Here is a 21,292-nt window from a genome sequence, read left to right on the forward strand (position 1 = left end):
GTGGGCTCTGTGACCATGCTGGCTGCGCCCTAAGGGCACCTTCTAATCTCTCCTGCCATGTCTTGCTGGTATAAATAAAGAATAGGGATGCTGCCCTTGAGTTACAGCTTAGCCATGGTTCTGATGGACCCCCCTAAATCCAGCAGGTTATTGGACCCCTTGATGGGCCCAGCTCTCAGTAGGTGACTCACAGAACATCCCAAGCCATATGGGCTAGATGCGTAGCTCAAAAACCTCCCCTTTACCATACCCCATGCCTCGTGGGGGGTAATTAAACATTGTCCCTTTTTACGAGGCCTCAATCTAGCTCAGCCTCCTGTCATCACTAGGCCCTGGGCCCCTGTAGCAGCGCCCTCTGTGCTGGGGTCTCCACACCCGGTCACCTTTGGCGATGTGTAGGGGTGCACACACGTGCAAGTGCACCCCCTGAGTGTGGTGGTGCACCCCCTGTGAAAAGGCGTCACCGATGCTGCTGGCAGCGTCTGCGGGTGGGCGCTGACCAGTGGCCCCTAAAAAATAAATTGAGAAAATTAATATTTATGTACCCTGGGCTGCCTGTCATGCAGCCCTTGATGGCTTGCCAAAACTCAGTAAGCGGCCCTCCACCCAAAATAATTGCCTGCCCCGACATAAAATTAAGTCAAACTTCTGATTTAGACAGGGCCTCTGTCCCTTCCTTCCACAAATCTCCAGCATCTGATATCACACCTTTGGACATGTTCTGTGTAATAATAATTGGGAATATGCCTATTTCAAATAGTCTGAGACTTTTCCCTTTCTCCTGTCTCCACAAGGTACAAGGTGAACGTGGGTGCATTTATCTTATTAAGAAGCAAATAGAAATGCAGCTTTAGCTATGCTGTTGTAAGTATACTGTCTTACTGATCTGCAGTGAAGAAATCAGAGATATTAAAGAATTAAAAATGCCTAAAATTCAAAATGAAAAATACATGACCTATGTGGTATTGAATAGGATTAATTTAAAACAGACCACAAGCTCTCTAGTGGCCCAAAAGTCAATGGAGATCTCTGAATTAAGTGGTGTGACATCAGAAACAAACCTATAATCCAGCAAATGATTTAGTTAAGTGTTTTCTGGTCCATTCAGCCATACACATTCTCCAAGTTTGGTTATTTTTCAATTTAATTTATATTCTTAAACAATTAATGATCTGATAGCAGCAGTATTGTTATAGTACTATTATATACATGTCTAGCATATGTCTTGAGCTTTCACAATAAAGCTCATATACAGACTTGCTTGTAAAAAAAGCAGTACAGTTTTCTTATTTATTGTGGCAAAAATCTAATACACTCATGGTTAATACAACTGTGATTTAACAAAGGATTTTTATTATGAAAATAAATCCTGCTAACAACTGCCTTACCAGACATTTTGCAATTAAAGATAAAAATATGTAGTAAAGAGACATGTAATGCATAATAGGAATGAGGGTAGAGAAATGGAAATGACCACATCTGAGGTGGAAGCAAAACTCAAAGAGCTTCACCACTGACCATGGTGAAACTTGTTGGATCTGGATTTAGGACCCAGATGCCTTGTTCAGACCGACCGCGGCCTTTCTATTTGATAACAGGCAAATTTATTGATATGCAGTGATAACAGAAAAGAAACAATACAAACAATCAAGCAATTCTACATATCTACCAATTCTAAGGCTGCCATCAGAGTCAAGAAACGTCTGGCCACAACGCAGGCTTCACTCTGAGGCTCTCTCTTAGGTGTCAGATGTCAGCAGGCTGGAGGTGGGATGCTGAAACCTATCCCCTGCCCCCTCCCCAGTGGGGTGGATGAGATGGTTTGGTGTTCGTTCTATGTCCATGGTGGCCTTGGGAACCCTTTTCAGGACCCCCAGGCCCCTTCTCGGAGCCCCTCTCAGGGAGAAGAAGCCAGGGACGGACCGTTTGTTACTCTCAAATCTCTCATAGATTTAATAGACATTAGGGCTGGAAGGGACCTCACAAGATCATCGAGTCCAGCCCCCTGCCCCAGGGGCAGGAAGTCAGCAGGGGTCAAATGATCCCAACAAGATAGGCAGCCAAGTGTTTTTTGAAAGTATCCAGAGTAGGTGCTTGCACCACCCCTGGGGGGAGTCTATTCCAGGCTTTAAGTTAACTGAATTAGTTCATTCCCTTACTTGATGATTTGCATTGGGTGTGTACTAGTCCCTAGGTCACAGCTGCTATTCTAATTAAGATTTTTTCTCAGCACATCCACCCTATTTTCGCCTGCCATGACTTGTTGGATCAAATAAAAAAAGAGGGAGGCTTGCTGTTCTTAATTACAGTTGTCCTGGGCACTAATAAGGATTTTTTTTACACTCTGTTCTACTTTTGGGAGGCACTGTTATGTCTAAGCTGTTAGGACATTATCTCTGTGGTGCTCCCAGTTTTTCTTATGCTTTTCATGAATTTTTGGTGGGCTGCAGGACTGCGGATCTCTGTATTTTCCACAGGTACACCTGTCCTGAAACACCGCTACTCACGGTTGGCTTTTTCCCATCTCTTCAGGTTCCCAGGCTGAAATTCTCGTTGCCATGCCGGATCTCGCAGATAGTGGTCTCTTCTTACCAAGTGTAGGCATGTATGAAGACTCCTCCGAGTGTCAGGAAGAGAGAGTCTCCTCCTCTCCTCCTGTACCCCTCCCGGGGCATTGTCTCTGGCTTCACTTTTTCTCAATGCTCTGTCTGCTCTCTCCTCTCATCTCTCTCTTTTCCTCCCACTTCCGGTTGTTGCCGGGCATGGTTTTTTAACTGTTCTCTGTCCCGTGCCCGGCCAACTGGAGCCTACAGGAGCTAATGAATTTAGGCACTTCTGAGCTTCCTGCTTCTTGTTGTTTCATTTCTTGTCTCTCACCAGGTTATGTTGGTGCTTGCAACAGCCTCTCCAGCACACTTCATGCTCTTCGGGAACCTTCTCCTGGGTCCCTGTAGGCTCTTTATGGTAAGCAGCATAAGCCTTGCTGCCACACAGGCCCTGGAGACTCAGACAGTAAAGTTTTTCCTTATGTCCAGCCTAAAATGGTCCTCCAGGAGCCTGTGACTTTTGGACCTTGTCTTCCCTTGGGGTGCCCTGGTGAACAGATGTTCTTCCGGTTCCTGATGCACACGTCTTATATACTTTTGGCTGCAATGAAGTCACCCCTGAGCCTACGCTGTTCCAGGCTGAAGAGTCTCATGTCTCTCAGCCTGTCCTCATAAGGCCTGCTCTCTTGTCCTCTGATCATGGGTGTGACTCTCCTCTGGACTCTCTTGAGCTTCTCCACATCCTTTCTGAATTGCAGTGCCCAGAACTGGACACAGTACTCCAGCTGTGGTCTCACCAAGGCTGAGTAAAGTGGGAAGATGATTTCCTGGGTCTTGCTTGAGATGCATTGGTAGATGCATGCCAGAGTTTTGTTTGCTTTGCCAGCTGCAGCATTGCATTGGTGGCTCATATTCACCTTTTGGTCAATCATGACCCCCAAGTCTCTTTTGGTCATTGTGCTAGCGAGCGTAGCACTGCCAAACCTGTAAGCATGGTGTGAGTTTTTCCTCCCGAGGTAGAGCATCTTACATTTCTCAGTGTTGAATGCCATCAAGTTTTGATCAGCCCACCTTGTAAGCCAGTCAAGGTTGGCCTGGACTGCAAGTCTATCCTCTAGGGTGACTGCACTTACCCATAGCTTGGTGTTGTCAGTGAGCTTGGCCAGTCCACTTTTGACACCACCGTCCAGTTCGTTTATAAACACATTGAAGAGTGCAGGTCCGAGAATGGAGACCTGGGGGATGCCACTGGTCACCATGCACCATGCTGATTTGGTTCCATCAGCTATCACTCTCTGGGTCCATCCATGGAGCCAGTTCCCTAGCTATTAGACTGTGAAGTTGTTGAGGCTGCAATTCCTCAAGTTTTCCATGAGGACATCATGGGACACCAGGTCAAAGGATTTCTTGAAGTCCAAAAATATGATATCCACCTCTTCTCCTTTGTCCAGGTGATGCATCACCTGGTCATAGAAGGCAATGAGACTGGTCAGACAAAACCTACCTGCAACGAAACTGTGTTAGCTATCTCTCAGAACGTTACCTTCTGTTAGCCTGTTGTTAATGGTTTTCTTGATGATTTTCTCCAAGATCTTTCCAGGGACTGAGGTCAAACTGACTAGCCTGTAGTTCCCTGGATCTTCCTTCCTCCCTTTCTTGAAGGGTACCACGTTGGCCCTCTTCCAATCGTCAGGCATCTTGACCGAGCACCATGAGTTCTTGAATATCCTTGCCATTGGCCGTGCTAGTGTCAGCCAGTTCCTTTAGCACTCTTGGGTGCATTCTGTCTGGGCCAGCTGATTTGTGGATATCCAGACTCTTTGCTTTTGTATCCTCTTTCCCTCCTGAAGTCTCTCCATCCATGGCTATCACTTATTGGTGTCTCTGTGTGATCATCACACTGTCCGCATCTTGTGTTGTCAACAAGTTCCAAGCCCATCACATGCACACCCTTCCCAAAACAGGAATTTTAGGCCCTCCTCTTTGGTCTTGTGAGCTGGTGCCAACTTATTTCGTGTTATGGCACAGGATGGTACATGCCCTTACTTTCCCAAGCTGTGTGTGTATCCGTTGCCCTTGTGTTAGATAGCTCGCTTGTTTCTGAAGGTTCAGAAATTTGTATATGTGAGACCTAGGCTTTTAAAAATCCATTAACCCTTGCTGCCCATCCTGAACCATTCTAATGCATATATATAAATACAATGATATTTAAAGCTTGCCTTTTGGGAATATATATATCCCCCCCCCCCAAAAAAAAACAAGCCTTTAAATACCACTTTCAAGCCATCAATTGGATAATTTCTTTCATAGAGTATTGAACAAATTATTAATGTATCTATCAAGTGATACCAAATGACTGGAGAATAGAAAATGTTGTACGTATACAAGGGGGGGAGAGGGGAGTGGTCCAAACAACTACAAACTCCTTAGGACAAATTTTTCAGGAAAGAAAAATTGAAGATGGAGGTAGATGGAAAATTGGATAAAGTGCAACATATGTTTAACAAAGGTAGATTGTGTCAGACTAAGGTGATATTTTTCTTTGGTAAGTAAACTGGTTCTCTTGAAAAGGGAAATTTAGTATATCTTATCTATCTGAACATTAGTAAACCATCTGAAGTGGTGACATATGGGAAATCATTAATGATGTTGGGGATATATCACAAAATGGGGTGGACAAAATATGGTTGGTGGGCTGGATCTGGCCCACCAAGGGATTTTATCTGGCCTGCGGTGGGCCTCTCAGCCCCAGCCAGCCCAGGTATGGGGGGCAGCCCAGGTCATGGTGTATATGGCTAGTCCCAGCGCCCCCGGGTGTGCAGCAGGGTGGGGGTGGCATGGTGATTAGACTGTACTTCCCAGCAGCCCTGGCCGCAGAGGCTCCTTCTGGCTGCTGCTGCCAGCCCCAGCCCCACTACCTGGACACCCCAGCCTGTCCACCCCACACCCACTGCCAGGGGCACCAGATGGAGTGGGCAGGCAGGGTCTCCAAGGAGACTAGCCAGGACTGCTGTGAGCAGGGTGTGCTCAGCCAGGCAGACGGGATGGGGCTGTGGGCAGGCAGGGAGTGTATTCTGGCTCTGCCCTGGGTCCCAGCCCCATACTGTCACCACCCCATGATTCCAGCTCCAGCCCTGAACCCAGCCCACTCCTACCTGCCTGTCCCACTTCCAGATGCTGCTCCACCCCCATCCCATCCTCCTGGCTAAGTGCACCCTGTCGGTGGGGCCCCAGGCCAATCTTCATGGAGAGTGCCCGCCCACCCACCCATCTGGCACACCCAACGGTGGTTGTGGGGTGGATGGGCCCAGCTCCAAATATGCTCAATTACCCCCGCCCTGTCAGCACCACCCCCTTACCCCATCATGCTGGTCTGGGGGCAGTACCCCTCTCCCCCCAGCCTGCAACAGCTCACCAAAGGTCCTAGAGTGGCTCTTCAGCCAAAATAATTGCCCATCCCTGTCTTATAACCTATATTGCTACATTAAACTAATTTTTGTCATTCATATCCACACTGCCATTTATATTAATCATATGTACATACTATAGTAAGACGTGTGGGGGTTCATTTTAATTGAAATACATCTAGCTATGTTTTTAAACAAAAACTTTCAAAATTAAAAGGACACTATTGGCATAGAAACTTGATTCACAAGAGCGTGAGAACAGAATAAGAACCCAAAATATTGTTAATAATTTCATTTTTAATACCTTTTTAACAGTTACTAAAATTAAGATTTCTTTAAAAGTCTAATTTACTTGTCACTGTTGATGCTTGATGTTTTATTTATTGTATTTTGTACAATTTGGATTTTCAAATAGGCCATTTGTTTCACTTTTATCTACTAGAGTAGTTTCTAGTGCAGGGCTGCCAAACTCATCCAACCCTGCGAACTGGATGGGGGCATGGAGCCAGTCTGCGGGCTGGGTTGGATCCAGTGCACAAGGCAGGGTGCACCCTAGACCAGCCTGCATGTTGTTTGCAGCATGCATGCTAGCCCCAGCCCTGTGGGTACATGCAGCATGTGGGGCCAGTCCAGGGTGTGCACTACACATGGCATGTGGGGCCAGCCTGGGATAGACACTGCATGTGGTACCTGTGCCAGATTGGACCTCCTCGCTGGATCCAGCATTCGTGGCCTGTCTCTGGGCCCAATTCAGAGTAATCTCAGATCCAGTGTGCAGGGCTGGTCTGGCACAGTGCATGCCAAGACTGGCCTCATGCACTGCATACAGCATGCACACCAGCCCCAGGCAGTATGCTGTTTGTAGTCCTCACCAGATGGGCCCCGTGCACTGCATATAGCATGCAAGGCTGCACTGTGGGTTGACTAGATAACAAAAGACAGGTAATGTATTGGAAACTGTTAAAACTCACAAAATCTAAAGACAAGCCTCTATGGTTAGATTTAATTTCTTCAATATTTAAAGAATATTTTTCATTGATGTTAATGGTTTTATTTAAATAAGCGCACAATTGATTAACAGAAATGTAAAGGCTAGAACTGCATTGGGAAAAACACCTTTCAGTTGGGCATGGGAGAGTTAATGACTGCAGTTTCAGAATTAGGACACAAGTATTTTATAAAAAACAAAAGCAAACTTCACAAATACTCACATTCGAACCACAGCTCGTAACAACAGCATCCTGAGTATAAAAACTAGATGAAAAACCCATCATGAGTATCACTGGTGGAAAGGTAGAGTTTTTTACAAAGTACATTTTTCTCACAAGACACAAAACCTAAGGAGAACAAGGTGCATGGTAAAAATACATTCATGCCATAAACATTTTGATGTAAAGCTGGACAGAACACTTCCTGACTTTTTCCAGCAACAGCATCATTTTTATACACTGTTTTCTGCACATCTCCATAAAGAAAAATGTGCAAACCAAAACTGCTCTTTACGCTGTAAACGTACAGATGCCAGAAGGAAGTGCAGACTTTACTACTGTTGATTGCGGTAACATGAAGCCTCCCGGTATCTTTCTCTTCATTTTGATGAAATAATAATTCCAGGAGCTGTGTTTGACTACAAAATCCTATTTGTCTATGCTTTATACTATAATTCTATATTTTACCTAACACATCGGAATAATTTTAGAAACAGTTCCAGAAAAAAATACATTCCTTATTCTAATTAATCAATTTTAAATATGGATGAAAGAATAAATAATAGGTGTAAAGTAAAATCCTGCTTGTTATGCACACATGAACAGCATCCTTGACATCAACAGGGAGCAGAATATTTTCTTGGCTTTACAATGACTTCTCAGCTATTCATTGTGTTCTGTTACGGAAGAGCTGTACCTTGCAGAGTTTTTATGTGGAACTGCATTTGCTGTCTGGACAGCTGAGCCAAGAGCAGGTAAATCAGGCCTATTAATGGAAAAATACCAGGATTACTGAAATACATGCACGTAAAGGAAGAGTCATATTTTTTGTTATGGCTTTTGGCAGTATGCCTTTGTAGAGTAACCTCCAGATTTCTGGGAAGTGGAAAAGTGCTTGGTTAATATAACACACTGTAGTGCATTAACAATGTGAACGTGGCAGTGCAGAGCATAATGAAGTGGAAATACTGTCAATAAGCTTGTGGCTGATTGTAGTGCTAATGGAAGGTGGTTCTCAAGTGAACCTAGTGCTAGGACTGTAACCCCCCCCCGATTCACCACTACCTTGTGCCTTATGCAGTTATGCACGCTAGTGCAAAGTAGTCCCATTCTGATTTGGTGGCACTTTATATCCATTTACATGTACTGATGTAAATGATGACACGACACACAGGGGACAATGACCTGGGCTCCAAGAAGGGAAAAAATAGTTCAGAATATTTGACTTCAGGCTACTGATTCTAAACTTGGAATATTTAAAATGAAGTTTTAATTTTAAAGTATATTTTGAAAAAAATAGCAAAGAGAACATTTGTACTCAGCTTTTAAACACCGTGGATATCTTTCTCAAATGAATAAGACATTGGCTGCTTGATTGGCTTGATTCATGAGTTTCTGCTGTGTCTTATTTCCATGACATCTTAGCATATCAGGAGCCTTCAATATGCACAAGTCCTAGGGTTTGCACTTCATTATAGATCCTTTGTCATTTGAAAGTAAATTAGTACACAGGAGGTTGAAATGGAGCAGTACTTAAATATCACTCTGGCTTCTAGTCTGGGTATGCATGTGTATAATTTGGGAACTTCTGGGTTTCCTATGCCATGCAAGACCTAGCGGTGGCAATTCTTATGCACCTTCTTTAGCCCTTTTCTTGCTGAGCACCCTCTTTGGAGAAAGATATAAAACAGCAGCAATGGTGAGAGGAACAAGATGAATGGAAAGGGACAATTGCTTGTATTTTTGGTGCTGGCATAGTTATCGCTCCTTTTAATTCAGTGTTTTCCTCACAGCTTTCTCCATAGTTTAATTCTGGACCGGACTGTTAGTTATTCTTGATTTCTGCACTTAAATAATTGCTACTTTTAATATGGTAATAACAGCAATGATAATTCAATTGTTTCAATGAGATTGCAAAAATATTAAGCTTTAATTAAGCTTAGTATTATCTTAAAATCCATCGAGTTTTAGCTTCAATGGCAAGACTCAAATGGGAGTGAAAACAAGGTTTTCACGGCTTCCAGGTTACCGGTACTGAACTGGAAGGTGCCGTCCGGTGTCTTCTGCATCGAGCTACAGAACTAGCTCTTACAGTTCTGTCCTTGATTATTCTTCAGCGCTGTCTGCTTACATGGTGGCATGTAACAGGTCAGACACTGATATTTATTTTCCGTTTTTTCCCTTAATGGCAGCCGGATAAAGAATCCAGGGTTTTTTTCATTTCAAGTTCTAGGGCCTAGTTTTTGTCTAAGCCAAAATCGGAAAGTGCTGATGACACAGAGTTAAAAGGAACAAGTACGAACATGCAGGCGGAAAGCCCCTAAGACAAGTGCGCGTGTTCAAACACGCGCCACACACATGGCCAGCGTGTGATGGAGTAAGATATTCAAATTGGCAGCGTACGCACGCCCGGTCCTGCACGAAGCAGATAGCCAGTACGTGACCAGACTAGCACATTCCCCAAAAGGGATCGTGTGATTGGCTACTTGAGAAGTATTTAAGTCAAGACAGTTCCCGCCCAAGGCAGAGACCAGCTCGGAGGTACCTTGGGCCACCTCACCAGCTGGCCACCTGTGAAGGCCTCTCCACCACCGCTGTCTCCCGGCGTTCCCCGCACCTGCAGGCTCGAAACCGGTCGACTCGCTTTCGTCAGCTGTCGTTTTCAAATTAGAGTTCGATCGTACTAAGCAACTAAAAGTTTACAGCTGCTGTAACTGCGAAACCTACGCTCTCTACAAGCGTGAGGAATAAAACAGCTTTGCAACCATTACGGGTCAGTGCCGTCTCTGCCCCGTCAGCCCCCGCCTGTTCGTCCGAGCTCGTCATCCAGCACTGGAGCTCCGGACTGCCGACCGCCACAGTTTTTATCTTGCAGGTTTTAATCCCTTTGGAACTGGATTCATAAAGACCTGTAGACCAGCAGTTTATTGGGAGCCTTGTCACGTTTTGCGGGTATATGCTAAGCAAACCTTTTGAAAGAGCGAAGCTTATGTACATTCCTGGTCGTGCATTTCTTGGTCATGACTACTGAAGTCTGGGCTACTGAGCTACTGCGTTCTCCAGTGTATTAACCCAAGGTCCGTGGATTTCAGGTAAGGTCCCCGCACTGGTTTCGTAGCCTTTCAGAACCAGGGTCTTACCTTTATCAGAAGTGTTGCAGAATTTTCTTAGTCATTTCATTCAGTCGGCCATAAATGCTCATTGCACACAAACGGTTTATGTAAAGTTAGTTTACAGCCTTACTGCAGGACACCATCATTCAAGAAAGACCCTATATTTAAACAGTAACTAAAACACTTTGAAATAATATTTTTCCGCTAAAAAGATTTCTTTATTTGCTTTTAACTACTGGTATGTACATTCCTAAAACAAAATCTAGACATTTAACAAGCAACATGTTGGAAAAAATGCATTAAGCTAAACAAATTGCACAGAAATGAGTGGCCAGCGTATAGGATCTCATTTGAGCTACACCATGCCCATACCCCTATATTAAAGTAAACCCATGGCACATGTCAGTTTGATCTATATTTAAACAAAGGAAAGGCAGAGAAGAGAGAGAAATGACATATAAATAGGGCTAATAATACCTATATGTCTATCCTAAATGGTTTATTTAAAACAAGGGATGAAGGTTGAAGGTCTGAATTAACTCTGTTTTATGCACAGATTTTAGAATTTGGGAGCGCCGTTCATTAATAAACACACTTCCAAACATCTCAAAAATATTGCTCCATGTGCACAGAAGAATATTATTAACACCTTAACCTTTAAAAATATGTTAAGCTGTAAAAATATTAACGTGTGGTATTTTACACCCCTAATATAGTAAAATATCAATGGTATACAGTAAAATATAAAAACAGAAACTGCTGAAAATTCTAGTAGATCATCTGGAGCAACCCGATAGGCGGGGGATATTGTAAATGCATTAGTATCTGAACATATTAATTTATTTACTATAATATTCGCAGTCACTGGGAATGTTCTGGTTCTTCTAATTGTACATCTCTGAAAACAAGCACCCGTGGACAGCACTCTGGCAGCTTTCCCTGCAGTACGGGAACGCTACCTATCTTGTTTCAGAAGCCTCGGAAAACAGAGAAAACAAATCCCAAGAGTCATATATTGCAAGACTGAAGGCTTTGAGGAACTAGACCTTTAACAAATCAAATATAAGTCCACGTGTATGCAGACAGCATCTGAGACAGCTGGGACCTGAATGCAGTGCAGTCGTGGTGGTCTGTGGGAGAAAGATAACTAAGCTGATGGTTGTCATTCTGGAGAAGAGTAGACGGTGGTGGTCCCAGAGCTTGACACAGGCTACAGAGACGTGGATGAGGCATTTCAGTGCAGCAGGAGTGGAGTTCACCGTGTGAAGGCTGCAGGCTGGATCTAGTTAAAGAATGAGTGCTTTTTCAGTGATTCAGGCATCTCCGGTGGCGGGGGCCGGGGCATCCTTAAATAGACCTTGACTGAGTCATAAATGAACCACTGCAGGGCTGTCAGGGTCCCAATCATGAGGATGCGGGCAAAGAGGCCTTTCCATACACCTCTAAAGCCCAGCCTCTTCAGGATGTCCAAAGCACTACTTCCCTTCTCCTTGTTGAGCACAGACACTACCGAGTCAGCCGGGTGGGAAACGACGGCGCAGAAGACGCCAGCAATATAGCCAGCCACAAAGGTGACACCAAGCTGCTCCATCTTGGTACATTCGCTACGTGGCTTGGGGACCACATGGGCATAGAGAGCCTCCAAGGTGCGCTCAAAGCAGGCAAACTTCATCATGGTATAGGGGATCTGGCGCATCCAGAGTGGGGTCACTCCCTTATAGAAGGCCCACAGACCTTCCTCTTGATACATCTTGGGGGCCGCCTCCCGTAACGTGTTGGCATAACCCTTCTGAGTCTGGATCCGCACCTTGACTGCCTCCATGGGAGAGAGGGCGATGTCAGCAAAGAACTCGGCGGTGGCTGAGGCGGCCAGGTAGAGGCTGGTCCGGTACAGGTAGGCTCGCTCCGGCCCCAACAGTTCAGCGTAGCGCAGCTTGAACACCTCGTAGAGGCCAAATTTGCAGAGGCCCTGCATGGAATAGCCCCAGCAGGTGGGAGCCCATCCCTTGGCCAGCCCACGCATCCCCTCCTCTTTCACAGTGAGGGAAAAGCCCTGCATCAGGCTCCGGTAGCGGCTGGGCTCTGCCTGCATCCGACACTTCACGAGGTCCAGCGGCACCACCGCCGTGTGAGTCAGGCCACAGCTCACGATACCACCCAAGCCGCACAGGGCCAGGTACGTGGGCGAGCCGTACTGGCAGCTGTAGTCCTCCTCCTTGCTCCACAGGGCAGGGGCCATGATCGCCCGCCGCCTGAATCGGTGCTCTGGAGGAGGGGGGGTGCTGCCATCACCCTCTCCCGGACCCCCGAGATCCAGCTCCCCCTGCCCACCCAGGCCACTGGGCTGGGACGAGGTGCCGCGGCTGTTGCTGCCCCCTGGGCTGCAGAGTGCAGGGAATAAGACGCCCCACCGCCAGGCAGGGGTGGGCGTGCTGCTATCGCTCGGGGGCTGGCACCGCCCTGGGCACCAGGACATCCCGGGGGTGGGGAGGCCCCTGCGGCGTGTCTCTGTGGCCCCGGCCCTCCGGACGAGCTCCTTCCAACTGCCAGTTCCTCGGGGCCCCGCGGGGTTCCACCCTGCCGGGCACGGCCTCGTGGCGCCGCCCCGGTGCCGGCAGCGAGGCCATACGCACCTCGGTGGCCCTGCACGGGTTGGTCTGGGCAGGAGCGCCTTGTGGTGGGGGCCATACTTGAGGAAACTCGAGACATGGGGGAATGAGAGGGAAGGAGCGAAAGGAAGCTCAAGTGGGGCAAAGCCAGTCGGCACGGTGGCCATGAGACGCCGAGAAGGGTACGGGGAAGCTGAAAGGGGCGATGCCAGCAGAAAGGCATGCAGGGGGATTACGCACGTTAAGGGATGCAGTTTCAGCAGAGATGTAAATAAGAGGGGAAAGCCCCTCCAGGTTCCTGAAGCGTAGCAGCGGGCAACACGGGGAACGGCTTAAGATGCTTATTATACGTGAAGAAGTGCTTGGAGGCTTCTCTTGCTGGGGGGAGCTGACCCCAGCTGACTTCCTGGCCCTGGGGCGGGGGGCTGGACCCGATGATCTCGCGAGGTCTTGTCCAGCCCTAATGTCTATGAATCTATGAAATCTATGTAAGAGACAGCTCCCAGCCGCTCCAGCTGTGACTCCAGTAGCCAGGCCCAAGGAATTAACAGGTCTGAGGGCATGGTCGCACAGACATGGCATCCTACCAGGATGCTCCTGCTTGCCAGACAGAAGGTCAGTTGTAGTCCTAGTTTCATAGTTTCATAGCGCTTGGGGTCGGAAGGGACCTAAACAGATCATCAGGTCCAACCCCCTGCCCCGGGCAGGAACGGGTGCCATGGTCGTATCACCCCAGCCGAATATCTGTCCAGCCTCCTCTTGAAGACTCCCAAGGTAGGAGAGAGCACCACCTCCCTTGGGAGCCCAATCCAGAGCCTGGCAGCCCTGACTGTGAAGTAATGTCATTTCCGAAGCACCTCGTGACCTTTCCTGTTTTTCACAATTCATCATGCAGCATGTTGTGCCTCTAATAACATCCATTAAGTACACCAACCCCACAGATGTTGTTGGATTGACTACTTCAGTACAGCGGTGAAAGCAGGAATCCCTTGCCTCTACTTGGTTTGCTAGTTAAGATCATAAGCGTCCTTTGTGCAGCAGGAATCCTTCAACAGAGGAGAGCCATGCACATGATCAGAGGGCAAGAGAGCAGGCCTTCTGAAGAGAGACTGGGAGCCGTGGGACTCTTCAGCCTGGAAAAGTGCAGGCTCGGGGGTGACTTGGTAGCTGCCTATAAATAAATCAGGGGTGTGCATCAGGATCTGGGGCAACCTGTTCACCAGGGCACCCCAGTGGATGACAAGGTCCAATGGTCACAAACTCCTGCAAGACTGTTTTACGCTGGACATAAGAAAAAACTTCTTTACTGTCCGAGCCCTGGAATAGACTCCCTCCAGAGGTGGTGCAAGCACCTACTCTGGACTCAGAAACATTGGGGTGTTTATCTTGCTGGGATCCTCTGACCCCAGCTGACTTTCTGACCCTGGGCAGGGGGCTGGACCCGATGATCTCCCGAGGTCCCTTCCAGCCTGAATGTCTATGAAATCTATGAAACCTGTGAAGGTTTTCACAGATGTTTGAATCCATAAAAACCTGAATATGCATCTGAAACCTGCGATCCACTTTTGTGGCCAGGGTTAATTTAAAGCGGCTCGGAAACTGCCCTAAAATGCACGTGATGAAGAATCAGTCTCTACGAATCAAAGGCTTTAAGTGTTTTTAGAAGAGCTACTCCTGTCTTCAGAGAAGCAAGTTACATCCATAAAGTTTTGGGGTGTCAGCAAAGGCAAATTGCTTTGGACTAGTTTTGTGAGGCAGTCGGATAGCGCGGCAGAAAGTGACTGAGACCATTGCATGTGGGACACTAACTAGCTTGCAGGTGGCAATGACTTCTCATTGTTTCTGACCTTGTACTTAGTTTCTTTATTTTAAATATGCATATGCAAAGGCCGGGGGAGAAATGGAGCATGAGCGTAAGAGCTTTTCAGGAAGATAGGTTACATTTGTGCGCTCGATGCATGAAGAGCATTGCTGCTGGGCATCTAGTTCATTTGTCCCTGCTGCTGCACCGAGGGGGAGAAAGGGAGCGTGCACAACAGAGAACCCACGGTTATCGAAGCTGCCCAAAGCACTCATCCTCCGAGGGGTCTTAAAGCAGAATGAGTACAGAGAGACAGCCCCGCTGCAGAGGAGAGGGAGAGAGATGTGTCCACAGGAGTCCCAGCTGTATAGATCACGCTTGCCAGCAGCACGACCCTGTCACTGGGTCCCACGGTTCTTGGGGGCTAGGTAAAACCCTCCAAAAGCCCGAGCTGGAGTGGGTCTAAGTTACATGGTTTTCTGTAAGTGGCGCAGTTTAGATCAGTAGCGAACACAACACGCATTCACCCTTTGGTGGGGGCATATCTTAGACCCGGTTCTGCCATTTTACCATCTGTGTGTGACAAATTTCTGTTCTGTTATGAGCACAGACCAGTTTCCAATCACTTCTAACAGTAAAAGTATAACGTCTGTACTTGGCTGGGGTGTTTGTGACATGAGTTTGTATCTTTGTTTTCTAGAGGTGGTCAAGCTAACCCGCTCTGAAACACAGTCAGGTTGTCTTTTTCTTTTTTTGCAAGTTTTAAGATGGTAATTCATGGTCTCATGCCTTATTCTTCTGTGCAACACCTTATTTTTCATGTACTTCTACCAACTGTGATGCATTAGATTGTGGTTTTATGACAACGCACACATCTCTCTCTCCCTCTTGCTATTGGTCTGATTATATCTCTTGCCTCTTTAATACCCTTGTAACTTCTGTAAGACCCAGGTGGCCTGCTTTCTAGTACTGTGAGTCTCTCTCTATCTCCCCCCCCATCTCTCTATGCTGAGGAAGGCTTGCTGGCAGGTGGATCCATTCTGTCTTTGGTGTCTAGTTATTTTGTTTTTGCAGTTTCCATGTCATGCTCAGGGACTTTGTAGCTGCAGAATCCGACTTAAGGGCATGCTTCATTGTTACAAAGATGGAAACAAGCAACTCATCCCTGCTTCAGAGGGCTATGAATCTGCAGTGGTGGCAGAGCCCTGATTACCCACTTGCTTCTTCACTGTTATTATTTTTACATTTGTAGACAGTCCCCTCCAATGAAAAAAGCAGGAAAAAATAAAGCAACAGCTACAAATCAACTGGAAAATATCTGTTGCAATTCTCCAAAGGCAGTGTTTTATAGTGGCAACATAAAAAAGGAAAGGAGGTCTCTTGAGCTGGATTCATGCAGCGCGTACTCAACTCAGCTGAAGTTGTTTGGGCTGAAACTTTGCTTTTCATTTAGGAGTAGAAAGTGGATGGTAGAGAGGAAAAAGTCCTAGGGGCATCGAGTCTGTCCTCCTCTCAGATAGTTTCCTTCAGCATATCTTGGAGGAGCTTTTTTTAGCTTATTATGGCAATAGGAAGGGTTAAGTGAGGGGTGTGCAGGTTTTCTGGTGCTTGGCGATTTCACGCTTTCCAGCTGGTGGGACAACATTTATGAAGAGGTTGGCAGAGTGGAAGTAAGGAGGTGTGGGGCACGCAGCGGTGCTGATGTTCCCAGCTGGCATCCTGCCTGCAGCAAGCACGTTTGATGTTCATCGAGGTCTTTCAGCTACCTGCCCACCGACCCCTCCACAGCGTTTGCTCTGGGTTTGCCGACAGTTACACGGGCAAATAGGGACGAAGCAAAGACGATGCTAAATAGTCAGCCTTCCATACTCTGCACGTGCTGCATAAAGTCCCTTCTTGCCAGTTGGGAGCATTTGTAGTCTATTTTATGTTATTCTTTTCTAATGAAAAATGACAAGAACTATAGCTGAGAGGAAGGAGAATGAGAACTCTGCATTAAAAATGTGTTTATTCCTCAAGGCTGAAAATTGATTGACAGGCGACTCATTATCCTACCACATCCGATAGGCAGCTGGACCTGGATAGCTTTGCACTGGGGCACCCTGGTGGGATTAAACTTGAAGGTCATGGTGGGAGAGTTTCTTCAAGTTTTTTATGTCTCTTTATATCAGTGCTTCCAGGTGATGCTTGGGAGCCGCTGAACTAAAACTATTCTGCTCGAATGCATGGTGCTACTCCAACCTCCGCCTGCAAAGGATCTTTCCCACAGTCCCACGTGTGTGACCCCCAAAGCAGGGGGGTTGGACTCGATGATCTTTCGAGGCCCCTTCCAGCCCTTCATTTCTATGATTTACATATTAAAGAGTTATGTTAAGAGGTTTTATATTACCGGCCAGCAAAGCTGGGAGATTCTGTACACTGAAGATATTGCAAAGCACTTTATTATGTGTATCCATTGTTGATGAATTTGTATTCCTGCCTGAAAGGTCTGTTTAGGTGCAGGCCAAGACTTCATGGAGGGAGGGAGTTTATGGAGTTGTTTCCGTACAACTCCACTGCCTATGGAGTTGTATGGAAAGAACAAAAAAAAAGACTTGACCCATCATGATAATTATAATGAATTATCTAAATTGAATCTAAATTGAATAACGGCTGCATCTACACGAGATGCTGACTGTGCAGTAGCTCATCACTACTGTGCAGTACAGTAGCTCGTTACTACTGTGAAGTAACAGTGCGTGGCATGAAGCGTGACGCGATGCTACTGTGCAGGAGTCATGACATACCGTGCAGTCAGCATCACCAAAAAGCTATTTGGGGAACAGGGCCAGATTAACCCTTCAGTGGGACCTAAGCAAACAAACTCCTGGGCCCCAGGCTGGCCAAGCCCCCTCTCCCCACCCCAGCGCTGCCATCTGCGGGGAGAGGGGCTTGGAGCCACAGCTAGGAAGGGAGGGGCAGTAGATGGTGCCATTCGTGCCATCCCTACAGAGGGATGCCTACAGAGGGCCCCAGGGTCCCAGGCATGTGCCTGGTTTGCCTATGCATTAATCTGGCCCTGCTGGGGATGCTACTGCGCTGTAACTCTGGTCACTGAGTACTCATGTATGCAAGTATTAAATAACTGTGCAGTAACAACTGCACAGTCAGCATCTCATGTAGACACGGCCCAAGTGGCAACAGATGGACACACATGAGCAGGAGTATAAGGAAACAATGAGACTGGGGTGAGTTGGGGTTAGAAAGGCCTTTTGAACAATTTATGAATTTTGGTTGATATTATGAAATTTTCATAATAAAAGTCAGTGTTTCACTGAATGCAGCTGGGTAAAAATACCCACCAAGGCCTGGCAGGGTAGAGTCACCTCCCTGCCAGACTAGAGAAAGGGGCTGGTTGTTCAGTCTGAACAAGTGGCTCCGTGGCAGGTCTCTGGTGGGGGTCCACCTCAACTGCATGGCTAAATGGAGCACTTGGAGGCTGGGACTTTGCTGGTGAACTCTTTCTGTCCCGAACACGCTAATAAGTGAAATACAGTAAAGCCCAATAGCCTAATTAGAACAGCTAGTTAGGCCTGTAGATGCCAGGACCTGATGTTCAAAATAAACTGGCAAGACAGAATAGAGTGTGTTGAAGTCTCAGAGAGAGCACATTGACCATCAGTTGTACAAACCATACATTTGGTGACCATATTATTTTTACAGAAACCCGGGACGCTGGGTTTCAAGTGAAGGAAGAGCACCCCCTCTCCCCCTCCATGTCAGCGGCACTGCTGCAGGCAGAGACAGAGGCAGGCGGGCAGGGGCGTGGGGCGCAGTCTGGCAGGGAGGTGGAACGGCATGGTGCTTCTGGCAGGTGGGCGAGCGGGCACTGCTGCTGCTGTGCAGGAGCAAGGCATGTTGACCAGAGCAGGTGCCACCCTGCCCACATGTTCCCGGCCTGGCTCCACTTGAGCAGTGGCTGGAGGCAGGGGCTGGGCTGGGCATCACTGCAGTCTGCCTGCCTTGCTCCTGATGCCCGCCTGCCCACCTGGTGCACCATGCCGCTCCACTGCCCTGCACCCTGTACTGCCTGCCTCTGCCTAGGTGGCCAATTCCTGGACTTTTGTTTGAATTTTCACCAACTGGCTAGGACTGGCCTATGAAATCTGGGACTGTCCCGGCCAAACTGGGACATATGTATGGTCACCCATACAGGAAGAAGCTGGACTTCCCGTGGCTACGTTCTACAGCCGAATTGAACAGTGACAGTAAATTACAGTGACAGGTGACCCTGACCTGACCAACTATTTTGCAAACTATTTTATTACAAAATGCTACCTGCATATAGATAATGCTATACTTCTTCTATATATTACCTAGGATACTGGAGTACATTTAAACACCAATTCTGGAGAAAATAGATTCCTTATTGCATTTAATTATTCTTTAAAAGTGGGCAAAGGAATGGTATCATCGACTTTAAGCCAGAACAACTTCCTTTATTCACAGGGAATCAAGATTTCTTTTGATAAATTGTGTGCATCTGCTCTGCTGAGCAATCTTAGTGCTGTGCGATAGGGCAGCTAACTAAAATTTATATATAAAAGAACAGCGGACTGGGAATAGCAGCATTTCTCAAACTGCCTGCAGAAGTAAGTATTCATCTCCCTAGTGAAATAAAAACTCATGTCTTTAAAGAAAGCCAGTCTAGACAAGTTAGAGACAAATGATATGGAAGGTATAATAATTCCTGTATACTATGATGACAGATGCTCACAATCAAATGCAGGTACCTTTCAAAAGTAGGGATCATTTATGCAGAAACTATCAATGTCCACAGTTGCTGTGTTTGTCTTGAGAGACAAGAAAAAAAACAATATATGCTTGCTTAAAGGTCCTCAATATTAATATGATGTGGCTCTGGGACAAAATTTACTATAACAAATGCATATAACTCACCTATACACTGTATCTGATGGAATATGAATGGATTAGGCATCTCAGGGAAGATATAACAACCTTTACCTAGAAGGGTGTTGTTTATCTGATTTAATTTTACAGATAAATATGCAAGTGCATGCTACATCTAGCAACAACATTGGGAGATGTCATTTGGCATCTGCCAGCAACTTACATTTAATAGAGAGTATAATTAATTTTTAGAGTGGCTGAAGAAGTAGTCTCCATCTCTCAATTCGGGACATTGTGAGCTTTAAGTCGAACTGAACTCAAGTTAACCACTTGTGTCTGGTACTTTCCTGCCTTGAGGCCTACGGATAAAAACTTTCAAAAGTGACTAAGTGACTTCGGTGAGGTGAGATTTTCAAAGGCTTTTAGGCACTGAAAAGAAAAATTGAATAGGGCTGGAATCAATGAGAGTTAGGATTGTTTGAGGATTTGAAAATGGGACTTGAGTCGAAGCAATTACCTTTGGAAGCTGAGCACCCACAAAAGCCAATGGTACTCACACGCCAAAGTTACGCAGGAATTTTCCAAAATCTTGTCCTAAGTAGCTGAGTTTCAAGTCAACAGTTTTGATTAAGATCTGACCCCTTATGGCCGACACTATGCAGAGGGGCTCCTCCACTGGAGGGGATTTTTCAACATGACTTTGAAGCAAGGCCTGTTCATCATTAATATACTCTTGAAACAGCTGGGATAAGTACTTCAGCTTGTCCCTTGTTCCCCTGGAAATGGATGAAAAATTAGCCAGCTGTTTTGCAGTTGAAAATTGTTTCATTCTGAACAGGTTTCTTTTCATGGAGGGAAAGTACAGGCTGAAAGCCAAAATCACGGGACCTGTCTCTAGAGCAGGGCTGGGCCGGATGCGGCCCGCCAAGCCATTCTATCTGGCTTGCCAGGCCCCTAAAAAATTTAGAAAATTAATATTTATCTGCCCTGGGCTGCCTGTATGGCTTGCCAAAACTCAGTAAGCGGCCCTCTGCCCAAAATAACTGCCCACCCCTACTCTAGAGCTTCCCTAGGGCTCTTGAGAGCGCTCCTTCAGCAACAAACCCAGCAATCAGGTAGTCAAGTCTTGGCAAGGGTTTCGTTGCCCAGATTTCAAAGCTCCACCGCCTTGGTTTTGAGTTGAATGTATCCCGAGCAGTGTTGGGTGGATGAGACGAGCTTCTGATCAGCTATCTCAACCGCCCTGGGGAGGTGGTACTGACAAACCCAAATGACCCCTTCTCTTTGGGAGGGGAAGAAAATCTGCAGTATCATTCTTTACACTGCTTGGTGCTCAGATTTGCCTGTTGATGAGCTACTGTATAAGATGTGGGTAACTGCTAACAGTAACAAATAACACAGGGCTTTTTATAAGAAATATGGAAACAGGAGCGTTGGCACCTTTTCCATTTTAAACCTATGCTTGTTTCCACCATATAGAGGATTTGGGGCAAGAGAGCTACTTGGAGGAATGAGGTGTGCCTTCTGGCCTGATGGAAAACATGGGATTGGGTTTAACACTTGGAAGAACTGAATAAAGGGGCAGTCATTTGGGGCTGACACGGTGACAATCTCCTTCTTACCCAATAACAGTTGAAATTTGAAACAAAGTGGAACTGAAATCATTCCAGGTAGTACAATTTCTTACAAAGGATTACAGAAGCCGTGGGAAGCAAACG

The 21,292-nt window shown here is 46.5% G+C and overlaps 1 pseudogene; it reads right to left on the minus strand.

Moving 5' to 3' along the window:
• Positions 1–10,521: 10,521 nt before the first annotated feature.
• LOC109307639 lies at positions 10,522–12,798 on the minus strand (annotated as a pseudogene).
• Between the last annotated feature and the right edge of the window lie 8,494 nt (positions 12,799–21,292).

Source organism: Crocodylus porosus, unplaced genomic scaffold (genome assembly GCF_001723895.1).
Source record: "Crocodylus porosus isolate Cpor-Errol unplaced genomic scaffold, CroPor_comp1, whole genome shotgun sequence".
Taxonomy (NCBI): Eukaryota; Metazoa; Chordata; order Crocodylia; family Crocodylidae; genus Crocodylus; species Crocodylus porosus.